The 25,482-nt window shown below is 41.8% G+C and overlaps 2 long non-coding RNA genes across 2 annotated transcripts in view; one reads left to right on the top strand and one right to left on the bottom strand.

The window, feature by feature from the left end:
• Nucleotides 1-25,482, top strand: part of LOC144589123 (uncharacterized) — a 70,110-nt gene that overhangs the window by 22,549 nt on the left and 22,079 nt on the right. The window lies entirely within an intron of this gene.
• On the bottom strand, nucleotides 7,278-12,959 carry LOC140706588 (uncharacterized). The gene is made up of 3 exons (XR_012086312.2): nucleotides 12,218-12,959; nucleotides 10,497-10,596; nucleotides 7,278-7,810 (listed from the first exon to the last, which is right to left on the bottom strand). It is a non-coding gene; the product is annotated as an uncharacterized LOC140706588 (long non-coding RNA).

Here is a 25,482-nt window from a genome sequence, read left to right as displayed (position 1 = left end):
TTAAGGTACACTTTTCTTTTAAATTTTAAAATTTTTATTATAATATAAGTTACAATCCTCAGGTATATAGCATCCACACAGGTACAATACATCACACCTGCCCCTTTGTTTTGAGTCATGAAATTCATCTGATGACTTTGGTGTGATGATAAAAATGGGTGGAGGGAAAATATTCTACTGCTTTGAGCTCATTGGTCAAAAAATGGGATATTAATTAAATTAAGATAATAAATACTAAAAGGCACAGTAGCTGTGTGTTCCAGTGCATTAGGTCACAATAGCTGCAGTTTCATTAAAGGAATTAAGGCTGCAGAACTGTACTCACTTATCTGTGACTAGGCACTGCTGAACTCACTTACTCATGAGAAGTCATCTATAGAAGATTGTGCTATTTTTATTTTTTTAAAAACATTTCTTAACAAGCAAGTCTCTAATGCACAAGTGGGTAATTGGCATTAAATAAACACAGGCAATGCATTGAGCAAAAGTGATTCATGGCTCAACTGCTTCTGCACACTTTTTGTGCCTTTTGGGGCTGAAAAATAAAGATACTATGCATCTAGGGTCTGACTAATTTATGAACTGATGTAGTCAATCTTTCTCCAAGTTCAGCAGTGCAGCCAAAATTAAAAATCTGGCACATGCCAGGGTTAATCAGCTGAGATCTCAAAGAAGGAAAGTGTTCTGCTGGATTCTGAAAAGGTTTATCAAATGGGCACACAAAGCCAGTACGGAAATAGTTAACTGGCCAGCTCTCCGGATGGCGTATGTCCCTTATATTATTGAATCATAATCCTGTTACAATTAATTAGCAGCTGGCAAGTATTGCTAGTGGTCTCAGTACCCCCTCAGACAGGATGCCAAGGCACTCTATCGATGTGGAGTGCCTCCTGAGCCCCTTCTCTGACTGTTCAGCTTTCAGAGTGGGGCCGCTGCAGCACGCCATGGGTGGGGAGAGCAGTAAGCAGTGGCAGTCATCACCGCTGATGCCGCCACCAGTCTTTTCTGTAGAGGGATTTAGCACTAGTGCTATTGTTCAAAGAACCTGTCTTATACAAGAGGCCCTTTAGTTAAAAGAGACAACAGGGGGAGTGGGGGGGGGAGGCCTGGTTTTCCTAATTAACAATTAGTGCAGAGTGTGCTGCTAATTATGTGGTTCCATGTAATTAAGAAGCTAATTAGTGCGGTGTCAATTAAGATTTAATTAGTACCCTTGTCAAAAATACTTGAAAGAGCAGTTTATATGCAAGTACTTCAATATTTCAATGGCTGTGATTTCCCTGACGCCGGGAAGCAATCTGCTTGCCAACCTCCGATCTGAGTGTGTGAGGTGCTCTCCAGAGCTTATTGATATTGTCCTCTAAAACACTGCCGCTTGTATCTCCGTAACACTTTTATTGATTTTGCAAGAAGCCAGCTTCTCTGATGTGCCCAGTCTTTTCCACACAGTTCCACAGGCATCTGTGTTTTCCCAGGACAGATGGAATTAGTCAAAAGAGGGAGTTTCCTGCTGTAATTGTCCTGATATGATCTCAGTTTATAGAACTTAGAAGTGGGGTAGGAGAGTTGGGGGGAGTTGCCCAAATTTTGCTCCCACCGAGAGCTTTGGCTGGCAACATGCCAAGACAGCTGGAGTGAAGCACCAAGGACATAAATGGAGTTTGTGACTGCCAAGGGATGGTACTGGATAAGTATGGAAGACCCTGTTCTAGGAGCTGTTGATTATAACCACCAGGTGACAGCTTTCTGGTTTATTTAATGTAATGAGATATCCTGAAGACATGGGGAGGATTTTGTTGTTGCTGTTTTATAAGGAAGGGAAAGGAAAGGGACTGTGAGGAATTAACATATTGATAGAAGTGGTACAAATTTGCTTTATTTATTTAAAGTATTTATTAATTTTTCTGCCTACGAGTGCCCCCCCCAGGTAAAACATCAAAACAGTATTTAGATTTAAAACCATTATTTAGATTTAAGTAATTTGATTTAAAACTAGGAAACTGGCGGGATCTCCTACTCATACCACCTTGATGCACAGCCCTCTCCCAAGAAAAAGGAGAAGAAAGAAAAAGTTATGCATTCAGAAGGCCAAAAAAAAAAAAAAAAAAGGAAACATTCATAAATAGATTCATCTCTAGATTTTGGTGCCCTCCAGATGTCATCACTCTGGTGCAAAGCCCTAGTTGCTCTTCCCTAAACAATATCCTGTTTAAACAGTTTTGAAACCAGATGGAATAATATTATTGCACACAGCCTGACTTCCATTGGCAAGGAGTTCCACAATCAAGCTTCAGTTTTGTGTACTCACCAACCAAGCTTCTCATGGTGATGGGACACACAACAGAGTCTCACATGAAGATCTCAAATTCTTGGCAAATGTACACAGAAAGAAGAGGTCTTTCAAAGAACATTTCTTAAAGAAATGTTTGGAAAATGCATCAGTGGTGGACAATCGCACAAATGGTTCAAGCTATTCCTGTCCTAAGGAAGAAATGTGGGTGTTTAAACTTTCTTCAATCTGTTTGGGACTCTGAAGGGAAATCTTCACCTCTGTAGCCACAAATAGGGAAAGGTGTGCAGTACTGGTTTACCTTACCTTACAGCAGATATGTTTGGTAAACGAGCAGGAAACAGAAAGGAAGACAAAGCAGCAGCATAGACTGGTCGTTTTAAAGAAAAGTTCCTGCTAACTGTTGATGACTAAGGGCAAGTTTGGGTGTGTATCAACTCCCCCACTTTTGTTAGAGCCCAGAAGAAGCTGCTAGAAGGCACAGGAATTCCTCCTCTCCCCCCCCCCCCCATCAGCCGGAAACACCCATTGGAAATCTTAGAAGAATCTAACAAAATCAGATATTGGGGAAGAAGGTGTCCTACCACAGAAGTGTATTTGTGATTATCCTCTGTTTGAAATTGTATACGACACACAGCTGGCTGGGTATCACAGTGATTTATTTATTTATTTATTTATTTATTTATTTATTTATTTATTTATTTATTTATTTATACCCCGCCTATCTGGCCCACCGGACCACTCTAGACAGCTATCTAGATATCTGTCTAGATATCTGTCCACAGAGTGAAAGGTTGGGAGTTCAATTCCTCACCACACCTTCTGAGAGAAAGAGCCAGCCTGTGTAGGCTTGGGTAAGCTATGTAGTTCCAAAGAAAGGAGATGGTAAAAAATCCTGGAAAGAGTGACCATAAACTGGAACTGATTTAATGGTGTGCAATTATTATTATGCTATGTACAGCTTCATAAAGTCAAATCTCTGTCTTGCTATGCCAGAACAGAAGCCCAGCCCACACATTTTGTATGTTAGGCAGAATCATAAAAGGGAATGGATGTTCCACTATTGGACACCTGTCAGTATCATCCCTTTGAAGTTCCTTTTTACCTAAGCTGAAAATGAGCACTTCTGCCTTCTCTATGAATTGTAATTGCTAAATGACCACCAGTTAGTAGTAGTACTTTGACTTCAATTTCCATTCCTTGCTAGCTTAACAGACAGAACTGTTCTTAGGTCTTCTTTTTTTAAAAAAATTACTCTCTCTTTCTTTTTGCAAAAGTAATTCTTGGATAACTTTAAAAAAGAGAAAACCCATCACAACAAAGCTGGTACTGAAATATACTGAGCATTATTACATAATGTCAGGGGAAGATTGTGTGTGTTAAACAGTAACTAGTGTGTGATAACCAGTGAGATGGGCAAAAGAGATGGACTTGGATAACAGTCTGATGGTGTGGCTGAAATACAAGATACAGACCCAAAATGCTATAGATCCCTGGAGTGTGGACAGCCAATTGTAATTCCACTTTTCATTTATGCACTGTCGGCATTCCTTATCATAGAAAAAGAGTTTGCTGACCAAAGGCTCCTATTGTTACCATTGTGCAGCAATTCTATCTTTTCCTCCTTAATTTATTTTTCATGGAAAGAAACAAGAAAGAAAGTAGGGTGGAAAATGGACCAGTGATTCAAGTTGTGTCATTACCTTCCTGTCTAGACCACCACCCAGTGGTGTAGTGGTAAATCTGAAAGATGCTACTTATGACCTTCACCATAACCAATCCCTCCACAGCACGGTCCAAAATATAGGAATCCAGATCACTCAATATCAACAACTAGGAGACTGGTCTTTTGTAAAGGTAATGGCTCCAAACAGTTCATTCAAGACCAAGCTAACTTCACGTACTTTGTTTGACAACAAGAATAGCTTGCAACGATAGATTATTCCTGAGAAAATCTATTTCTATCCCAGCTACTGGGAAGATCGCATTTAAGATCAAAGGGAACAGGAAACCACAAAATTGTGTGGGAATGATGTTATGGTCTCTGCTGCTCAGAGAGTCCGAGCACTACCGCAATATCACCATCATGCCTTAACAAAATTCTGTGAATGAAGCATACTGGTTACATAGTGGAAATTTCTTCTGGATGTGATCTAAGAGTATATCTATGCCACACAGTTATATAATGTTTTGAGAACCACTTGGACTGTCATGGCTCCATCCTTATGGAAACCTGGGATTTCTAGTTTGGTGAGAGAATTAAAAGAGAGTTTTAGTCCAGAATAGTGCACTACAACTTTATAGTAAAGGATTCCAGGTACCTTACCAATCCTAGCATTCCATAGGATGAAGTCATGGCAGTTAAATCACTTTAACTTTGTAGTGTAGACCAAGGTATAGTCTCAGGTGATCACATGTGATAGAGGGCTTAGTACTTGGGTCTACAACAGCTGTGCTGTTCCATTTGTTATACCATAGCACTGCAAAGGAAAAACAAGCAGCTGTTTACATCACCCTACTGCCAACACTTTTCATTATATAGGTTTGTACCTTTTTTCAGAATATCAAATGACAATTCATCTCCAGTAATTTTTAACAATGCAGTGGGGTACTACAAGCTTGCCTCCAACATGCATATGGAATCTGCTCCTCAACGTGTACATTTCATTTTGCTCCATGACAAGTTTGAAGCAAAGAGAGATGCAAAAGAAACAGAGCCTGGAATTAGGATTTGTTTGGACTACAACCCCCAGACCCCATTTTCATCTTCCAGCAGCAAGGCTCCATCTTTCCTTATTGACCTACAGTATATTCCATCTGTTCACTTAATCAACATTTTGTGGCTTTAATTTTTTTTTTTAAAAAAAAATACAACAAGGCCTTTTGCATAGCTCCAGAAAAGGCATTTTAAAAAAAATCAAAGCATAGCCAGGATGGACCAATGACTACAACAATAAACACCTTTCAAATATACCAGAAGCATAAAACCCGAAGGGAGAGCTGCATCCTCTCTTGGGAGACTATTATCCCACCTGATTTGTTTTAGCAGAAAAGAATTGCCCTGCCAGTGAGAAGCAGTACCATAAGGAAAATCTCTGAAGGGAGAAGCATAGGTTTAGGTGCTAGCTAATAATAATAATAATAATAATAATAATAATAATAATAATAATAATAATAATAATAATAATAATAATAGTGTTCTGACTTATGGCGACCCTTTTCTAGATAGGTCAGACTAAATAAAGTCCCATTATTATGGATATGGTGGAGAGGACAGTTCTTTATGGGCTTATTTTGGAACACAGTACAAATAATGGCATTTTTCACAAGCCATGGTAGCACTTGTTATCTAGAACTCTCTATTTCTCTTGTGATAATTGTAACAGCATGATTAGAAAGCAAAAAACAGGCATTTTTAAAAGCCATGTACATAGTAATCAGTGTAGATTTTCATTTGCTACATTTCAGGCTTTTCTTATCATATCTCCTCTCCACACTCTGGACTTCTCAGTGATGTCTGGGCTTTGTTACGATGACATTGGCTATTATTCTGAAGTGTAGAGTAGAAGAAAGGGGTGGCCATCCAACATGATGGCAAGTTCACAGAAATCCCATCTTTTGCATAGCCAGGAGACAAACTGGAAAAGAAGTCAGGGGAGACTTTCCAAGGCTGACTCATTCTGTGGGCCAGGGCCAGGAAACCTACTGCTTAATGGGGGTAGGAAGGAGCAAGAGCTGGCCCGAGATGCAGAAAGTAGTACGAAGGATCTGTTCCCTCTTTTCCCCCTCCTCCCGTGTATGTGACTGAGCCGCCTGTTCTCCCACAACGGCTGCCAAAATACAGCGAGACAGGGTATAATTACAGACACTTACTGTGGCCATTACACCACCGGCGCGGGCTGCGCAAAGTGACACACGACCCGTCAACTCCTTATTCACGCCATTAAGGAGACTCATTAGCATCTTCACTCAGAAGCAAAATTACCCTCACTGCTCATTTCAAGATGTCATAAATTTTAATTTAGGACCCAAAGATAGCACAATGGGAATGAACAGGCTCTCTTTGGCATAGCCGTGTACAGGCAGGGGGAGGGAGAGGCGGCGGGTGGGGGGGGAGTGAGGAAGAAAGGGCTTGCCTAAGGAAAGATGGTGGGTTTTGTTTTGTAATGGGAAGAAATGAACTCAGTGGAGGAGACACAAGTAGAGGCCTGCCTCACCCAACAGGGAAAGGGGCAGACAGTACATTGTTGGTGGATCGTGAGTGTCCTATCATGCATCCTTTGCACAAAGTTTTGTGGATGAAGCTCAAGTGATCAAGGTTGTCCTTAAATGTCATAAGATTGACACAAGCCACCTCAAAGGAATCTGTCTTCACATTTTCTCTGTCTGTTATGCTCACTTCAAGTGGCACATTTTGCTCAGGACAGCTGAGATTTTTCTGCCTCTCCCTCACATATGAAATGATTTTGACATCATTATTTTCGATGCTCCCCCCCCCCACCAATCCTCAGAGAAAAATATAACTTCATGGATTTTTTAAAAGAGTTTTAAAAATCTCTTACCCATTTTAAATGCCTTTTCCCATTTTAAAAGTTACAGGAGCACACTTATGGATCTACATTTTGCTGTGTAACAAAGTATTATTTGTGCCATCAGTTTTCTGTCCTCTGTCTGGTTTTCCCAGGCAAAAGTATCATATAATATGTCATTTTGGTTCTGGTATTATTTTCAAGGGAAGCAAGAGGTTCTTATGGGGTCTTCTGCCTTATGGCCCAAAATTACTTGCCTGGCTTTAGGAACTGTATAGCTTAAACTGGGAGGAAGTGGTGTACTTCATGCAGCAGAATGACCTGGAATGGCTTTGAGAAAGCTCCAGGGCAGAAGAATAAACTGAAAAGGCTTGCTCACTGGGCATGAGGCCTCTTCAGCTCAGCTACTGATATGCTTAGGGACTGTAGGTCAAATATTTATGAGCTGGAAACTTCATGAGTTCATGGAATACATGGCTTAAACCAGTGTTGAGCTCAGCAGAGCTTAAGGATGCATATTCAAATTCATTCAGATCAGCTGCCTTGTTATACCTTTTATCCCCCACCCCACCCCAACTGTACTCACTGGGCACAGCATTGAAGTACAGTAAAAGTGTGGAGTCTTAATGGATTCTTATTAAGGTTCCTCATCCATTTTAATCAGTACAAGTGTAGAACCAGGGCAGAATTTAACATAACATGATACCTATTTATTTGTACATTTGTTTATCTCATTTTGGTCCAGCAGAGTACCCAAAGCAATTTAGAATACATTAATACGATTAAAAACAGAATTAAACATTTAAAAAAACACACATGACAAGCCTTGTTTAAAAGCAGGTCCAAACATTCTTGAAATACTTGCTTTATCCTAACACTCTTACAGGCCAAATGCTCCTCAAAACAAGTAAGTTTTAACCACCCATCAAAAACTCAACAAAGATGGAGTCAGCTTACCTTCTCTTGGGAGAGAGTTCTATAATCTGCACTGCTAAAGAGAAAGAAAGATATTACCTCATGTAACCAACAACCTGTCCTCTCACAAAGGTAGGACGAAATGCCACAGGACCATTGTTGAGGATCTCAAATTTAGGGCAGATCCATATAGGAGGTTGCCACTACACAGATTGTTTAGGCCGCTCTTTGGACCACTGCAGGGACAGGCTGGTGAGGTTTTAAAGATGGTGATCAGATTACATCTTTGTTGAGTGTACCAGTCCATCCTCCAGTGAGTTCCTACTCACATCTTTCTGGCCTCAGTCAAGGGGCTTCTCCTTTTCTGGTGCAAGTAGGATTGCTGTGGGTTTGGATAAGTTCCAGAGTGTGTGATCACTGCAACTAATCCCCAGCAAGCCTTCCTAATGCAGTTTGCCAATATCATGAAGTGGCTTAATAAGAAATATTTGGGGGGGGGCTATATGTAGACTATTGTTGATGTGCTATATAAGATATATATATAAAATATTTTCTTTAAAGCAAAGCAAAGCAAAAAAAAGCAAAGTGTGCTGCTTATATACCGCCCCATAGTGCTTCAAGCACTCTCTGGGCGGTTTACAAGTTAATTATGCAGGCTACACATTTCTCTCTCCCCCCCCCCCCCAGTGAGCTGGGTACTCATTTTACCAACCTCAGAAGGATAGAAAGCTGAGTCAACCTAGAGCCGGCTACCTGGGATTGAACCCCAGGTCATGAGCACAGTTTTGGCTGCAGTACAGCAGTTTAACCACTGCACCACGAGGCTCTTTACCTTGCCTTAAAGGGATGGTCAAGAAATGGCCCACAGTTGAATCTACAGCAGTTGCTTCAGCTGCAGGCAGTTTCTTGACTAGACCTTTGAGGCCAACAGGAACCATTTTTGTATGTGAATGGCCAGGCTTGGCTAGAAGGTTCTAATCAAGCCCAATTGTTCCCAAGCACCCCACACTAGCTTGCTCTCTGCTGCTAATGTAGCCATACCCTAAGTTATATAAAGGTTCTCAACACAACTTCTGCCATTTCCATACATCTGCTTCTACACTAAAACTTACTTTAGACTATAGATTGCTGTTTTCTTATTCTAGGATCATAGTTTAGTCATTCTGTGTGAATCATTACACTAACTATTCCAGAACTCATTTGGACTTATTTCTGAGCATAAAACCTAGGGTAATTCTGAAACTCATTCTTTATTTCTTACAAGGCACAGACAGGGAATGTGAAGGAATGACTGCAAACCTCTAGCCACAGTGTAGTGCAACCATTATGAAATAGAACAAAAACATAGACGTGAAGGAAACCAGATAGTGGAACAGAATAAAAGAAAAGGGATCGGAGGGAATGGAAATGTAAGGAACAGAGTTAGAGATAATTTTAAAAGAAAAAAGAGGGTGGGTTCAGAATATTGGGGGGGAGGGGACTGAAGAGATGTTTTACAGAGCTTCTATTTCTGGGCAGACCTAAGGGGGGATATCTTATTAATCTATGCCTAAATTTCTTGTATATAACAAACTGTCTTCAGTGATACCTACCACCTCTGATCCCTGCCGCGCACCTTTACTATAATGTTGTGGCCTTTTAGAAGCAAATGGATATGAGCTGGTGAATATTCAGGGGTGAGCAAAGTAGACCTTGTACCTCCCCCACCTGATCCACTTTGCCATACCTGTGGATTCTTAAAAGGGCACAAACACACTTCGTTCTTTTGAGATTGTACACACAAAAACTATACCTGAAAAAATGACTCTTAATATATGAGCATAAATAACTCCAACGTGAGAACACAGTGGAGAAAGAATTCAACAACCTAGTTGCTAGGAGACACTATCCTTAACTCATGTAGTACACAGACCAAGCCAGGAGTTTCTTTTGAATATTCCCATACCAAAGATAACACAGGCTGTGAAGAACAAACAACCAGGAAGCAGCAAACAACACATTTGCCAAGTATTCTTCTGTGTGTGGTGCCCCTCCAAGATAGCAAATACAGTACAAGCTTTGGTGAACAGGAGAGAAATAGGGTACGTGATATTCATTCAAACTCATAAGAAACCCAGTGCTTGCACCTATGCGGTGAAAGAAAGAAAGAAAGAAAGAAAGAAAGAAAGAAAGAAACTGTGTAAGCCGCCCCAGAAGGCGGTTTCCAAGCAAGGCATCTGATTAAATCTCAGAACCTCCCTCCGTCTATGTGCATATTTGAATATTCATTAGAAATAGGACACACCTCCATTTCACCCCCACAGACTGTTTCAGGATAGAATGCAATTACAGGCTCTTAAACTTTACTAGCTTCTGAGGATCTCTGATTAATGAGTTCAAATGTCCACATTTGGGGAGGCGGAGGACAAGGGGGATGGTTTTAGGATGAAAAAAAGCAACTCCAATTACAGTAGCTCAGGGAATCTAGCATGCTTCTGTGCTTATAAGCATATATATCCAGAAAGGTTATGTTAATTTTTAATGTACGAGGGTATAATTAATTTCACTGGCTGGGTGGATTAGCTGAGAGTGTAAATTTCAGCCCTGACTTGGGCAGAGGATAAACTAATGCCAGGGAACATCATAGAGTGTGGCACTTGGGTCTTAAGCATTTTGCTAGGCTAGTGAGGGTGCTTAGAGTAGTTGCATGCTAGAGATAATAAAATAATAATAAATGCTTTATGTGTTTTCTGCAAATCTGAGTTTTTTTTCTGTAAAAGTACCTCTGGCTCTTGTTTTAAAGAAGAGGATCTTGAGTGACATAAATCTGCTCCTTTTCAAGGGTCTCCCATCAGAGTCCAATCTCAGCATCCATTCCTTTCCCTGGAACAATATGATCAGACAGGGGTCTGGTGTTGAAAGTAAACAAGACGTGGGAAAAGCAAGAAAATGGGTGCTGGTTAAGCAGACAACCACAAATCCTTTGGCTTAGCAAAATAAGTACCAGCAAATAAGTGGTAGAAATGTGGATGGAATTGAAAGGCTTAGCTTGCTGGCTTCATTGGCCTCACAGGCTCTGCTGCACTCCTTCCAATCAGCTGGCAATCCTGTGATGAAATAATGGGGAACTTGGAATTTCCTAGCCACAGGCCTTCTGCACCATCTTGCTCCATTTCTGTATACAAAAAGGATGCAGCAGTCCTCTCTCTGTGCCTCACCCTTCTTGTTTCAAGAAATGCTGGCCTCAGCTTATCAGTCCGCATAAAGATACAAGAGCTTCTTTGTGCTTACTAATTGTGGCCAAAATCCTTTTACTTAGCATGGTAAACTACACTAAAGTAGTTCTATTGAAGCAATAGGTATTTAATATGTCACCAGCTCCATAGGTTTCATTGATTCAAATACTCTAATTATAAATTAATAAATTGCAGTTGAAGTAAGCCCATTTGAATCAATGACATTTACAGGGGAGGTAACTTACCAAGTTCCCAGTGATTCAGTAGATCTACTCCAGTGCAGTTTACTTCACTAAGCAATAGGATTTCAGCCTGTGTATATTAATTGTTATTGCAAATACAACAAACTATTTTTATAAGCAAAAGCAATACAGGAAACTGTGTAAACAAAGTAAAACATACACTTAACAGCAGTGAGGGTAAAAAAATGCAACACAATAAAATAAAATAAAATAAAGTAAAAAAAATAGATATTGTATATTAAATATCTGTTGCAATAAAAGTTGTACATTCCAGGCAAAACATACATACAGGTTAGAGAAACTAACCTGTTTGTTTCCTTTGCAAGAAGGAAGATGCACAGGTAGCTAGCAGGCCTGCACCTTACAATAAAACCAAACATATTTACTCAGAAGTTCAATAATATATAGTCTTTGAGTTCCTATATAATATTTATTTATTTATTTGATTGATTGATTGATTGATTGATTGATTGATTGATATCCCGCCCATCTGGTCTGGTCGACCACTCCCTATAGAATTCAATATATTTCTTAGTAAGTGTGTTTAAGATGCCATCATGAATTGGGTAGATTCCTAGTTTAACGAACCAAAGTTGTTCAATCTTATCCTATGCATGTTTACTCAAAGTTACTCCCACTTTGTTAAAGAAAGTAGGGTTGTAGCCTTAGCCAGTAACTGGTGAGAGCAAATGTTAATCATTAGAATGAGAATAAAGTACATACATGTATGTTTTGGGGTAAATTTTAGTTTTGTTGTGAAATGAATAAGAAATAAATCTTAAAGATAATTATTAACATTAATCAGTATCTTGTTTACTAAATTTCAAGTCATACCACAAAAATGGCTGTATTGTGGTTTTGACAATATGCAGATATATTCAAATGTATAAAGTCAGTTTAAAAGGATATTATTAATCAACTAAAATGTTAAATTAATCAACTTCAGATGAACTGAATCAACTTTAAACATTTAGGAGTTATATTGGTCAACAAGGCTAGAGTGTCTATGCAGAAACTTCCCTTTACCTTAAGCTTTTGTCTGCCACTTCCGTACGCATGCTCTTCCATTTCCTGCACATCCAGTTTTTGACCCAAATCCTAAAGGAATAATGGCCTCTGCTTTCTATGGGCTTTGGTGTAAGCATAATGGAAATGCCTACCCAAAGAGCAGAAAGAAGCAGGGCCAGGAAGGCAGGGAGCGTGTGGCCTTGAAATACAGCAAGTTTTTAAAAGAAAGAAAAGGCTCCATTATTCTTGCATTAAAGTGTCTCTCTCCCCCTTTCTCCCTCACTCTGTCAGTCTCTCGCTCACTTGCTGACTCCCCCAGCCTCTCCGAAGACAGATCGCTCCCTTAATCACTCTGGAAAAGAACCCCAAGCCGATATAATATTATAATTAATTAATTCACTAAAAAGGTATTAAATTTCTTTTCCCCCCTGTGGATATTATCTGAATTCATTGACCTTTAGAAAAATCACCCTCTAATTGTAACCAGGTTCAAGTGCATTTCCAGCCTGTCCCTTTTACATTAATAATATCTTCCAGGACTCCGCTATGCTACTTAAATATTGTATAAATTTCAGTGCCCCTTTAAAAAGGAAAGAGGGAGGGAGAAAAAGAAGGAGGCATGAATTGAAAACTGTGAAATGTCTGAAAAAGCTCTTGAATAGGTTGGAAAGGGAACTGGAGGACTGCAGTTCAAACTGCGGAGATGCACATAAAGAGAGAAAAAGAAAGGAATAAACCCTAGGAAAATAAAAATCCAGTCTCCCCAAACTAAATCTTAAGAAAGAGCCAGCTCATTCCAATTTATGGGACATTCATCTATTAGAGGTAACAAGAAAGACCAGCCGCTTCCCCACTTTATGTTTTCATTTGGGACAAATAGACTGGATTAGTAACCCCAGTCTTGCTAAGGTGGGTGTCTCATAAATTTGCCTGTGAGATTAACTATTGTAATCTAAAAATTCAATTAACATTCCATTCATTTAGCAGAAAGAGTCTCAGCAAGTTAGTGGAATAACTCGTTTTCTTGTGTGTGATTTCAGTTCTAGAAAGCCAAAGATTATTTATTCGAAGTAACAAGTTACAAATAATAAGTTACTTGCAATTAAATCATTATTTAAGTTATATTACACCAGAACTGTAATATAACAAAAGATATTATGAGTCCTATTGTGATATATGGAACTTTTTACTTACCTTTCTAGTTGTACAGGTGAAGGAGTTTGTCACATAGTACAAGTGATATGCCTTGTGCTGCTGCTTATGCTTTGGTTGATGGTGTTGAAACCACAAGGAGACCAGAGTAGAGCATGTTTTGTACTACAGACCAAATGCTTGTAGCATTCCAGTGTTAACTGCTTTTTAGTTGTCATGCTGAAGCACACCTTTGGAACTGCAACAAAAGGTGTCTATCTCCGGACTAGATCAGATGGAAAGCTCTTTAATCTCTCTAGACTGAGAGCGAAGACCAACGTCCAGCTGAAATGCATGCGGGACGTCCTCTTCACAAATGATGCAGCTATTCTTGCCCATTCTGCTGAAGACCTCCTACAACTCATGAATCGTTTTAGCAAGGCCTGCCAGGACTTTGGATTAACAATCACCCTGAAGTCATGGGCCAGGGCGTTGACTCACCTCCCTGTATTACCATCTCCTCACATGAATTAGAGGTTGTTCATGACTTTGTGTACCTTGGCTCAATGATCTTGGACACTCTCTCCCTAGATGTCAAGCTGGATAAACGCATTAGCAAAGCAGCTACCATGTTCTGTAGACTCACAAAGAGAGTATGGCTTAAAAGGAAGCTGATGGCACATACCAAGATCCATATCTATACAGTCAACCCTCAACTTATGAATGTTCCTAGATACAAACTTTTCGATTTACGTATGGCTCTGTTAGCAAAAATTGGCATCGACTTGCAAATGGAGCTCGACCTACGAACGAAGTCGAGGCTCCGTTCGCAAGTCAATGCCATTTTTTTGCGAACGGAGCCGTTCGTAAATGGCTCCTTGCAAAAAGGCAGGGAGAAAGGGCTGGAAATTCGAATTTCCTGCACTTTCTATCTGCCTTTTTGGCTTTGGAGCTCTCAAAGAGCTTCCTCCGATGTTGGGGAGAAAGCCCTTTGAGAGCCCCAAAGGCAAAAAGGCAGGGAGAAAGGGTGGGAAATTTGAATTTCCAGCTCTTTCTTTCTGCCTTTTTGCCTTCGGAGCTTTCAAAGGGCTTTCCGCCCGACATTGGAGGAAGCTGTTTGAGAGATCCGAAGGCACTGATTGCGGTGGCAGGGACCCCCAGGGAGGTCTCCCATGGTGGCGGGCAAGCCCTGGGAGACCTCCCTGTGGGTCCCCACCACCACGATCGGCACCTTCAGAGCTCTCAAAGGGCTTTCCCCCTGACATCGGAAGAAGCCATTTGAGACCTCCGAAGCCAAAAAGGCAGGGAGAAAGGGCAGGAAATTGGAATTTCCAGCCCTTTCCCTCTGCCTTTTTGGCTTTTGAAATGCTGGAACAGATTAATTCCATTCCCATGCATTTCAATGGGAAATGGTACTTCGACTTATGAACTTTTCGATGTACGAACGTCTTTCCAAATTGGATTAAGTTCGTAAGTCGAGGTACCACCTTAGTGCCTGTGTCCTGATCATACTCCTGTACTGCAGCGAGTCCTGGACCCTTTGTGCACAGCAGGAGAGGAAGCTGAACACTTTCCATATGCGTTGTCTCTGATGCGTTTTTGGTATCAGCTGGCAGGATGACAGTAGTCCTAGAACGAGCTGGAATTTTAGCATGTATATATTACTGAAACAGCGACATCTATGTTGGCTTGGGGATGTTGTGAGAATGGCTGATGGTTGGATTCCAAAAGATCTCCTGTATGGAGAATTAGTAAAAGGAAATCACCCTGGAGGGAGACCACAGCTGTGATACAGGGATATCTGCAAGTGCGGTCTGAAGGCCTTAGGAATGGACCTCAACAGATGGGAAACCTTGACATCTGAGTGTTCAGCCTGGAGGCAGGCAGTGCATCAATGGCCTTCCACATTTTGAATGTCCAGCAGGCCAACGCAAAGAGGCAGTCCTGAAACCAACAAAATTAGGAAGCTGGACATGGGACAGATTGTATTTACAATCTTCATTGTGGAAGGGATGGTCACTCTCAAATTGGTCTTCTCAGCCACACTAGATGCTGTTCCAAGTCCTCTATTCAGAGCACCTTACCATAGTCTCTCGAGACTGAAGGATGCCTAATTCTATGCTATGGAGGTGGTGGGGAAACAGTCTTCTTTTTAATAATAACTGTTATAGTTACTTTCTAGAAACAGAAAGTAAAGAATTACTTTTTATAAACTGTAACTGTAACCATAACCAATCTCTAGAGTCTTTTAAACCTTCCCCCTCAAAAAGGGGGGGGATTGTGTACATCTTATGGAGTGAATACTGGCTTCCGACCACCACCATCGCCACCATGCTGCCCTTCTCCCCCCCTTCCAGGGCAGGGAGCGCTTCCAGATGATGAGCTGGTTGGGGCGGAATTTTATTTATTTTTTATTTATTTATTTTAATTAGGTGTGTCTTATTGTCAGGTGCGTCTTATGGAGCGAAAAATATGGTAAGTGCTTTTTAAAAGTAACTTTCTGAGTTCTGATCTCTGCAAGGGCAAATGTTACATGTATCAGAGCACATGGTGTGTGTTAATCAGGAACGACGACATGACATAATGTAGAGTAGATGCATTGCTGGGCCAACATTCAGTGAAGTATTTTCATCTGATGCCACAGATGTGTGTATAATTGCTTGTGGTGCCTGAGCAAAAGCTCTTGGAACATCTCTAGTGATAAACAACTGTTATAGCTCTCAGTAGTTCTAATGATGAAACAAGGAGAATGCAGGTTCTGGAAAGTATGCTGGCTCAGGGGGAGAGAGGGCTTTTAAGCCAGAGCTGCTCTTGGGACCCTACCGGACCAACGTTCCTGCACTCAGGAGGAGCCAAAGACTATCTGCTGGCCACAGCTCACTGTGTGAGAGACAGTGGGACTGTGGTTGGGCTCCTGCTGGTTGGGCTCCTTTCCAAGGGAGCTGGCTCAGTCTCCCTGTTTTTGCAGGACTGGGACCTGCTGCTCCTGGCTGCCTCACCCCCTCTCAACATCAGCCACATGGCTGGGGCGGGGAAGAGAAGGGTTTTATTTTTTATTTATTTTTAAATTGCGATTATTAATTGCCATCAATTAAGAGAGACCCACAGTGGATTTGAGGGAACGGGAAGGGGGGAGGGCGTTGGAGGGGGAAGCCATTGATGTGGTGTTGGGTAGAGGAAGGAATGGTGGTGGGGTTAGAACATGCCCACATAGGAGAAGAGAGGTTAGATATCTTACATTTATCCCCTCTTCTAGTCCTACCCCCAACCAGATGGTATCAGGTGACCATACAGCAAACCCTCAAACCACACAGTGCTGCTGATGAACACCAGGTCAGTACAAAATAAGACTGTTCTCATCCATGATGTAATTCTGGATGAGGGTGCTGACCTGGTGTGCATTACTGATATCTGGGTGGGAGAGGACGGTGGTGTTTCCCTCTCCCAGCTGTGTCTGCCTGGGCACTCGGTCCAGCACCAATGTCGCTTGGAGGGTTGTGGAGGGGGAGTTGCTATAGTCTATAGGAGTTCTATCTCCTTGACCAGGCTTCCTACCCCTTTGAGAGGAGGTCTTGAGGGGCTGTATTGTGTGTTGGGCTTGCGAGACAAATTAGGGATTCTGTTAGTGTACTGCCCACACTGCTGTGTACCAACAGTCTCTCTGCCTGAGCTGATGAAGGTAGTCTCGGACCCGGTGTTGAGGACTCCCAGGCTGTTGGTGCTGGGGGACCTCAACATTAATGCCAAGGCTGCCTTGACTGGGGCGGCTCAGGACTTCATGGCTGCCATGACAACCATGGGGCTGTATCAATGTGTCATTGGCCTGACAGATGAGAAGGGCCATACCTTGGACCTGGTTTTCTCAGTGAGACTGGAAGATGGTTGCTTGGATGTGGAGGGGCTGGTTGTAACTCCATTGTCATGGTCAGAACACTTCCTGATCAAGTTTAGTCTATTAACTTCTTCTCCCCTCTGCAAGGGTGGGGGATCTATTAAGATGATCCACCCTTGGAGACTAATGGATCCAGATGGTTTCCTGAATGCTCTGGGGGATTATCCGTCTGATATGGTTGGCACTCCTTCGAAGCTCAGGTCACCCTATGGAGTAGGGAGATGACCCGGGCAGTTGACACGATTGCGCCTAAGCGCCCTCTCCCTGCATACAGAGTCCAGACAGCTCCTTCGTATATTTCTGAACTGTGGGCAACGAAGCGAGAGGGGAGATGGATGGAGTGCAGGTGGAGGAAATCCCACTGGGAGTCCGATCGAACACAACTTAGAGCCCATTATCGGGCCTATTTCGTGGCAATGTGGCTGGTGAAACAGCAATGTTTCTCCAGCTGTATTGCTTCCTCAGAATGTCATCCAGCAGAGCTGTCTCGGGTGGTCCGGGATCTTCTTCAACTGGGAAATCTGGTGGAGGTCCTGGACTACTTATCAGCTCGCTGTGATGAGTTTGCCATTCATTTTGAGGGGGAAATCGCTCAGATTTGCAGTGGGTTGGATTCCACCATTAGTGCAGAATCAGAGGATGTGTCCAGTGTGCTACGTTTAGGTCAAGTATTAATGGATGAGTTTCAATTGTTGAGACCTGAGGGTGTGGACGGGGTGCTTGGATCTGTCCGTTCTACCACCACTCTGCTCGACCCTTGCCCATCTTGGCTAACTGGAAGATCTGCCAGGGGGGTTCACACCTGAGTCCAGGAGGCCGTGAATGCCTCTTTGAGAGAGGGAGTGGTCCTTACTGCCTTGAAAGAGGCAGTAATTCGACCACTCCTTTAAAAGCCTAACCTGGACCCAGGGCTGGTGGCTAACTACCAACCAGTGATGAACCTCCCTTATTTGGGCAAGTGTTGGAGCAGTTTGTGGCCGGGGAATATCTACATGGAACTGCTGGGAGAGGTCATCAGGAGGTTTGGGCTGAGAAGTCAGCAATATGCTTAACGACACTCAACTCTACCTCTCGTTTTCCACCAATCCAGGTGAGGCGGTTTCTGTGCTGAACTTGTGTCTGGACCTGATAATGGACTGGATGAGGGTTAATAAATTGAAACTCAATCCAGACAAGATGGAAGTGCTGTTAGTGGGTGCTTCACCAGACAGGCTGGAGGGCCATTTCCCTGCCCTGAATGGGGTTACACTCCCCCTAAGGGACAGGGTCCACAGCTTGGGGATGCTCCTGGACTCCAGTCTAACACTGGAAGCCCAGGTGGACTCAGTGGCCAGGAGCACCTTCCTTCAACTGCGGAAATTATACCAGCTATGGCCCTACCTGGACAAGCGGAGTCTCATGATAGTTACACATGCAGTGGTAACATCTCATACAGATTACTGCAGAGCGTTCTATGTGGGGCTGCCTTTGAAGATGGTCCGGCGACTGCAAGTGGTCCAGAATTGAGCTGCATGGCTGGTGAGTGGTGGGGCCGCTAGGGAACATATCAAGCTGATTCTGTTTAAATTACATTGGCTACCAGTTGCTGCCCAATTCAAAGTGCTTATTTTGACATATAAAGTCCTAAATGTCTTGGGCCCTGGATACCTGAAGGACCGCCTCCTTCCATATGAACCTACCCAGCAGTTAAGATCTAGCCAAGGGGCCCTTTTGAAAGAGCTGCCCGTCAAGGAGATAAGAGGGATGGCTTGTAGAGAAAGGGCCTTTTTGGCAGCTGCCCCCAGACTATGGAATGCCCTCCCAACTGAGATTCGTCTGGCGCCGACGCTGATAGCATTTCGACGCCATGTCAAAACCTTCCTGTTCCAGAAGGCTTTTAACTGAAATAACATCAACTGTGGGTCCTGATGATGGCAATTTTTAGAGTATATATTTTAATTGCATTTTAATTGTTTTGTCTTTTTATTGTATTTTAAATGTAAACCGCCCAGAGACCTTTGGGTAGTGTGGGCGGCATATAAGTTAAATAAATAAATAAATAAATAAATAAATAAATAAATAAATAAATAAGAAAGAAGTGGATGTACTCACAAAAGTTCCCACTGAGATATATCAGCTAGTCTTTAAGGCGCTACAACGTGTTTTTGTTTTTTGTTTTCATTTTGTTTTAATTTTTATCCGCATATGCTTGTACAGAGTTAACATAGATAATTGCTTGAATATTACATATAAGAACCAATCACTTTAGCCTACACAGCCCTCTACAAAAGAACCTGTATAGATAAGCCCATAATCAGCAAGCCTTGGGAGTTACTGTCTATGGCTGTTCACACAAGCGTCCCCAGCTTACCTGAAAAGAGCTATAGTTCAGTGGCAAAGCACAGACAAAGCCAGAGAAGTTCCTGCTTGAATGGCTGGAGAGCTGTGGGAAGTCAATACAAGTAATAGAGAACTAGATGGGTTGATCCAAGATACGAAACTGACTTCTTATGTTTTAGGTTGTACTCTGTATCACTGGGGAACAAAGTTGGTCAAATAGTTGATGAATGTCACAATAAGCATTTTATTCCTACAGTTCAAATAATTTTAGGAGGATTTGTGACAATGTACGAAATAAGAATTGGTGCTGCTCACAATTTATTGAGATGCCCAGTTCATCGCCTACACAGTGGAATCCAGATTGCGATTGTATGAATAAGCTGTAAGCAAAGTGCTGAAGAATGAAGTAGGCTGAGAACATCATGTCATCTAATCATATGAAGATTTATACATCTGTCAGGGATGCAGATTGCAGTAATATTGCCTTTGTGCACGTGCTAAATGGATAAACTGTTGATTTGAATCCTAAGCAGTTGTCATTATTGCAAAATTTCCCCAGCATTTGTAATACCCCACCCTGGAATTTGAACTGGCCAAATTTTCACCCAACCAGAGCATCAAAGATGAGTCACAGCATCTGATGGTTCCTATTCTGCTATGTGTTAATGATTGTGGTACTGGGTTTTGCTTGGAATTCCAGTCTCCTCAAATAATCCAAATTCCAATTAAACCACTACAACATCTCTACTAGCAAATGCTTTAAAAAGCTAGAGATGGAAACTGCATAAGTCTTCGAAAGCCAAACTTTTGTCACCTAATGAAGGAATCTCTCCCCTCCCCCCCCCACTCTTTTCTCTGGACATAGCTCTGAACTGGAGAGGGATAAGATATTTCTGGTTCCTTCCTGTCTCCCCTTCTTTATTACCCAACAATACTTCTATCAAAATACTTTGTCTCCCTCTGAAAAGCTGATCTGGACTCACTATAGATACCTTACCTGAATTTGCAATCTCTAGTGTGTGATCTCAGTTATTTCTTCAACACTTCTGGAGATGTAACTAAAGAGGATTATGTTTGTTAGATGCGGCAAGAGATTGATTCTGTAGGACAAGAGCAAGATAAAAGGGATATAGAAGACAAAACCACAATAGAAATAGCACTTTCCTTAAGACAGCTGAACTTTTTATAGGTCTATATCATTATAAGTCATTATCTGATACCTATATCCACAGCTGAGCAATAACCAAAGACAATCCAGATGTCCCATTAATGATAATGCCAAACACAGTTTGGAAAATTGAGAACATATTGTGTGCTGCCAGACTCTCTCTTTTTTCCACACAGATTTGTCTGGCCATGGTTTGTCATGATGTCTAACTCAGACAAACTGTAATCAGCACTATGCAGGATTTCTTACAAAGCAAACCCACCTTTTCATGGTTTTTACACAAAAAATAAAGGTCTCTTCCTCTTTGGATGAGAGTCAGACTACTGCAGCTATGTCTGTCCCACTCACTCACTCACTCACTCACTCACTCACTCACTCACTCACTCACTCACTCACTCACTCACTCACTCACTCACTCACTCACTCACTCACTCTGTTTGTTTGTTTGTTTAACTTATATGCTGCCTTTCTCCTCATAGGGGACCCATAGCAGCTCAGAACAATTAAAATCATATACTAATAATACTAATGTATCCTCTGTTACACTAGCACTTGAAGACAGTGGTGGGAAGGCTCAATAGTAATAATTACATGCTCTAGTCCATCTTGACTTATGGTGACTCTTTTCATGGTTTTCTAAGTATGGAGCATTCAGAAGTGGTTTACCATTCTTTCCTGGGACTTCGAAGCTTGCCCAGGGCTATATCGGCTTCTGTGAGGCACACTGGGAAATCAAACTTCTAGCCTCTGGCTCCATAGTCTGATACATAGGTCACTGAGCTATCCAGTCACTGGTGGGCAGGCACAATTTGTTCCAAGAACCCACTGTGGGCTGCATTGGACTGTAAAACAGTCCCTTTTCAGACATTTTAACAATAGTGTAAACTGGAAGTCCTGAAATGGGCACTTCTATTTTCTTGCTCTTCTTTTTAAAAATCGGAGGGGATAGTGAAATACCTTACGGGGTCTGTCAAGGTTAAAAGGAGAAGACTCTGGGGAAGCCTTGGGGACTACAAAAATTTGCATGGACCACATGTCCAAAGGCCATTGATTGTCTGGACATCCTAAAGAAAAAATTTAAAAGAGGGAAGTCGCTGTGGCCAGTGGGTGACAAAAGGCAGGGAAAGGAGTGTCAATAATCAAAAGGGGGACAAATTGGAGCAATCCATGGACCTGTCCAGAGCCTCCTCCTGGGAGATGGAATGTCTCCAGTGTACATGGAAAGGTTGCTCAAGTGTGAAGTGAAATAAATTGCACTAGATAAGAACCCTTTAGTGCTAACCAGCAGGGATGGGGACTAAAATCATTGGACTCCCTTGTCAAGTCGGACATACGTCACACCAATGACTCAACTCAGACACTACTCATTTTTCCCCCCATTGACTCCGATTCAACTTGCAACTCAGAACCAAACCAACCCCTCCCTTGTTTCTGGGGGGGGGGAGAGAAAGCTTTTTTTAAATAGGAACTCGGACTTGGGGCTTGGTACCAAAGACTTAGACTTGGACTTGGGATTCAGACTTGCCAACATCTCTGCTTACCAGACCGCTCTGGACGTTTCTTGATAGCACTTGTTTTAGCCTCCCTCTTTTCCGACTACAAAGATAAATAACTGGAACATAGCTCTTTGCATTATCCTCCTTGAATTAAAAATATATAAAATGTGGAACCAGCCCTACGAACAGGCAAAGTGAGGCTGGCAAATTTTTGTCATACAAACAGAAGACTGTTTAGATGTTTGTGTTGCCCTCATGTTGCATTTTTACTGCAAGTGATGCAGGTGGAATTTTCTGTCTCGTGTAACAAAAACATTTGATTGGCTTTAGGTACTCTGTACCATGAATAGAGGTTGGAAACATTATTTGCTGCTCTCCCTCCATTTTCCTGCAACATCTTGAAGATGCGCAATGTACTTCAGAGAATATTCCACCTCTCCAGAAAAAGTTTGAGGAGACATGGGAGAGGCAAGGAGAAGTGGGTGTCTTTTCAACTATTCACCGATCCCAGACCAGATGGGACCAGGCATCATGAATGGGCTGCTGCTGGAGGTCAATATTATCTCTTCACACCTTCCTTCCCAGTTGTGATGCCACATCCATTTCCTTGACTGACACCACATCCTTCTCCATTCTCCCCTGCCCCACCTGCCTGCTAATGAAATGGAGGGGCAGGAGGATAAGAGATGGAGTTGAGGCAGCCTGTCAAACATGATACACCAACCTAGAGCCATCTGTACAGCTAACCGGTCCCTTTAAATCCAGAAGTGTAACCATCTGTACCACTATAAACTAATCATATGTTTGGATTTGGAATAATGCCTTAATGCATTACCATAGTCTCTCAAGATTGAAGGATGCCTACACACAATGCCTTAATGGAGAGGATGGGAGGTAAAAATAAGACATTATTATGAAAGCTAGACCTGTGAGTGGCATTCCTAAGAGACAGTAGATGCAACAAGGAAAACCCACAACATTGCTAATGATCAATCAGGTTTGGGGAGTTGAAGTTATTTTCTATTATGAGGATCAAAATCCAGAAATCATTCTGTGCAATAATTATTCAAGGGGGCTTATATAAGAGTCCTTCCAGCAGATTGTGTTCCATAAGACTAAATAAGGAAGTGCAAAATTTCTGATTGTTTTGTTAGGACCTGCTTTTAAAAATCATTAGTCATTCACATTGTGCAATTGAAATTCATACAATTAAGAGCTTCATGTCCAGATTGTCACTAATGCAATTCCACTATAAGTGTCAGATACAAATGTCTCAGCAGCCACTGAGTTCAGCTGTAATAGCAATGGCACTTTTAAGAATCAATCAAGATCCAGCACAGCTTCAGTTAATTTTTTTCCTGTAACTATCTGGCTCTCTCTTGTGGCCATGGATATTCTATACAAGCTTCCTCCTCAAGATTTACCTTCTTTAAGGATAAGACAGGGATTGCTCACCTAATAGGAAACAAACTTGACATATATCTGCATAAATGTTCTATCCTGCTCCCACCTAACTGTTGGAGGTGGTCCCTACAGCTTGCTTTCTGAGAATAAGATTTTTTTTTCCTTGCAATTTCTATGAGGAAAACACTCTCAGACAAAGTTGTTGCCCTGCAAACCTCTCTATGAGCAAAAGAAATCAGAGATTCATTATGCCTGGAACACTTCTGAACCTGAATCACAGGGCCCTCTTGAGATGAATGAAGTACTCTGCAATAATTGGCTAGACTACACATTATGAATATGTGTAAAAGTAACCCAGTGGTATGTAGAAAGGGGCACATGGAGGTAGAGATTGGCAGGGGAAAGGGGTATTTAACCCTAATTGCCATTTCCTGCTCAGTATGATTCACATCAGCTCTCTTACCCAAGGTATTTCAAATCCATATATCCTGGTTTTACTTCATTTCATTTCATTTTTACTGCACTGTTTTTGCTGTATTTTTCTTTATTCTGTGTTACTCTGAGGTCAAGTTTCTTGTGGTAAAACTGTATATATAAATTTAAATTACAATTTAATCTGTTCTCACCCAGCAGTTTAGCTCTTTGCACATAGAGCAGTCAGAAATGTGTGGTGTGGGGCCAGCTGTGCCCTCTGATCTGGCCCCTTATCCTCAGGTGTAATGAAGAACAAAACACTACTAGATCCACAATAAGATTCAACTACCAGTTCGGTCAGTTTGAGTATATGGGATAAAAGATTTACAATTTGTCTTGTGCCTCAGGCATTAACATGTTCTGGGATGACCCTGGCCATGACATCTAGTTATACAAGGGACTAGGAGCTGGGGAAGAACAGCAGATTTTTTAAAAGTTTATTATGTATCTTATCCACCAAACACTCAAACCCATCTGTGTAAACCTGAAAGAATGCCCATAAAATATGGCTAGCATGTGGTATTTGATATCTGGTTGATTTCACTGCATTTTAAGGCAACACTCGCATAAGTGTAGGAATGAGTGAGGACAGAAGGACACTTAACCACATTTATAGTGGATGCTATAAAGCAGAGAACTATTTAGGCCAACATTCAGACCAAGAGGAACCATGAGGTCCTTAAAGTAATCTCCTGAATAATTTTGAAGATGCCAGTGTCTAAGATGTCCTCCACTGTGACAGAAACCCACAAACATGCATAAATGCAAATTAATATCCCGTAGCAGGGGGGAACCATGAAAGCTCACATGCCTTGACACTTTTCCTTTGGAGTACAGCCCTATATTGTTGATTATTTGGCGCAAGGAAAAGGTATGTCTGGAAGGTAACTTGAGGTCAATATACCATTTGGACATGAATATTGTGTCAAATGGCATATCACCCCAACCTCAGGGCAACCTATTTAGCACCAGCTGACACCACAAGGGCCAGTGTGGTCATACCCTGAGTTGTTCAAGGTAACCTTAGGTTCTCTGGGATTTTATCGGGCTTTAAGTTCAGTAAGAACTGTGGAGCCATGTGTTGTCCTTTACTTTGGAGATACCTGAAGCACTTCAACTATAGTATAATGCAAAAATGCAACAGTCTTACTCCTAAGGCAAGTATATGATAATAGGCAGCAAGGGGTTGTATTTTAGGCTATACTTCAGAATTTATGAGAGATTAGACAATACTCTGAGCAGAGATGAGAGCTCACTTCTGCTAGAGGATAGCATTTTGTTGGGGACCACAAATGTTGTCTGTCTACCTAAGTCCAACAAAATTGACCTTCTGTGCATCAGACATAGCTACTATCAAATACTAATGCCATTACGTGTCAGCAGTTGTGGGAAATCACAT

This window comes from Pogona vitticeps, chromosome 4 (assembly GCF_051106095.1).
Source record: "Pogona vitticeps strain Pit_001003342236 chromosome 4, PviZW2.1, whole genome shotgun sequence".
Taxonomy (NCBI): domain Eukaryota; kingdom Metazoa; phylum Chordata; class Lepidosauria; order Squamata; family Agamidae; genus Pogona; species Pogona vitticeps.
Note: the sequence above shows the minus strand (reverse complement) of the source record. Positions and strands in the feature narration are given on the sequence as shown.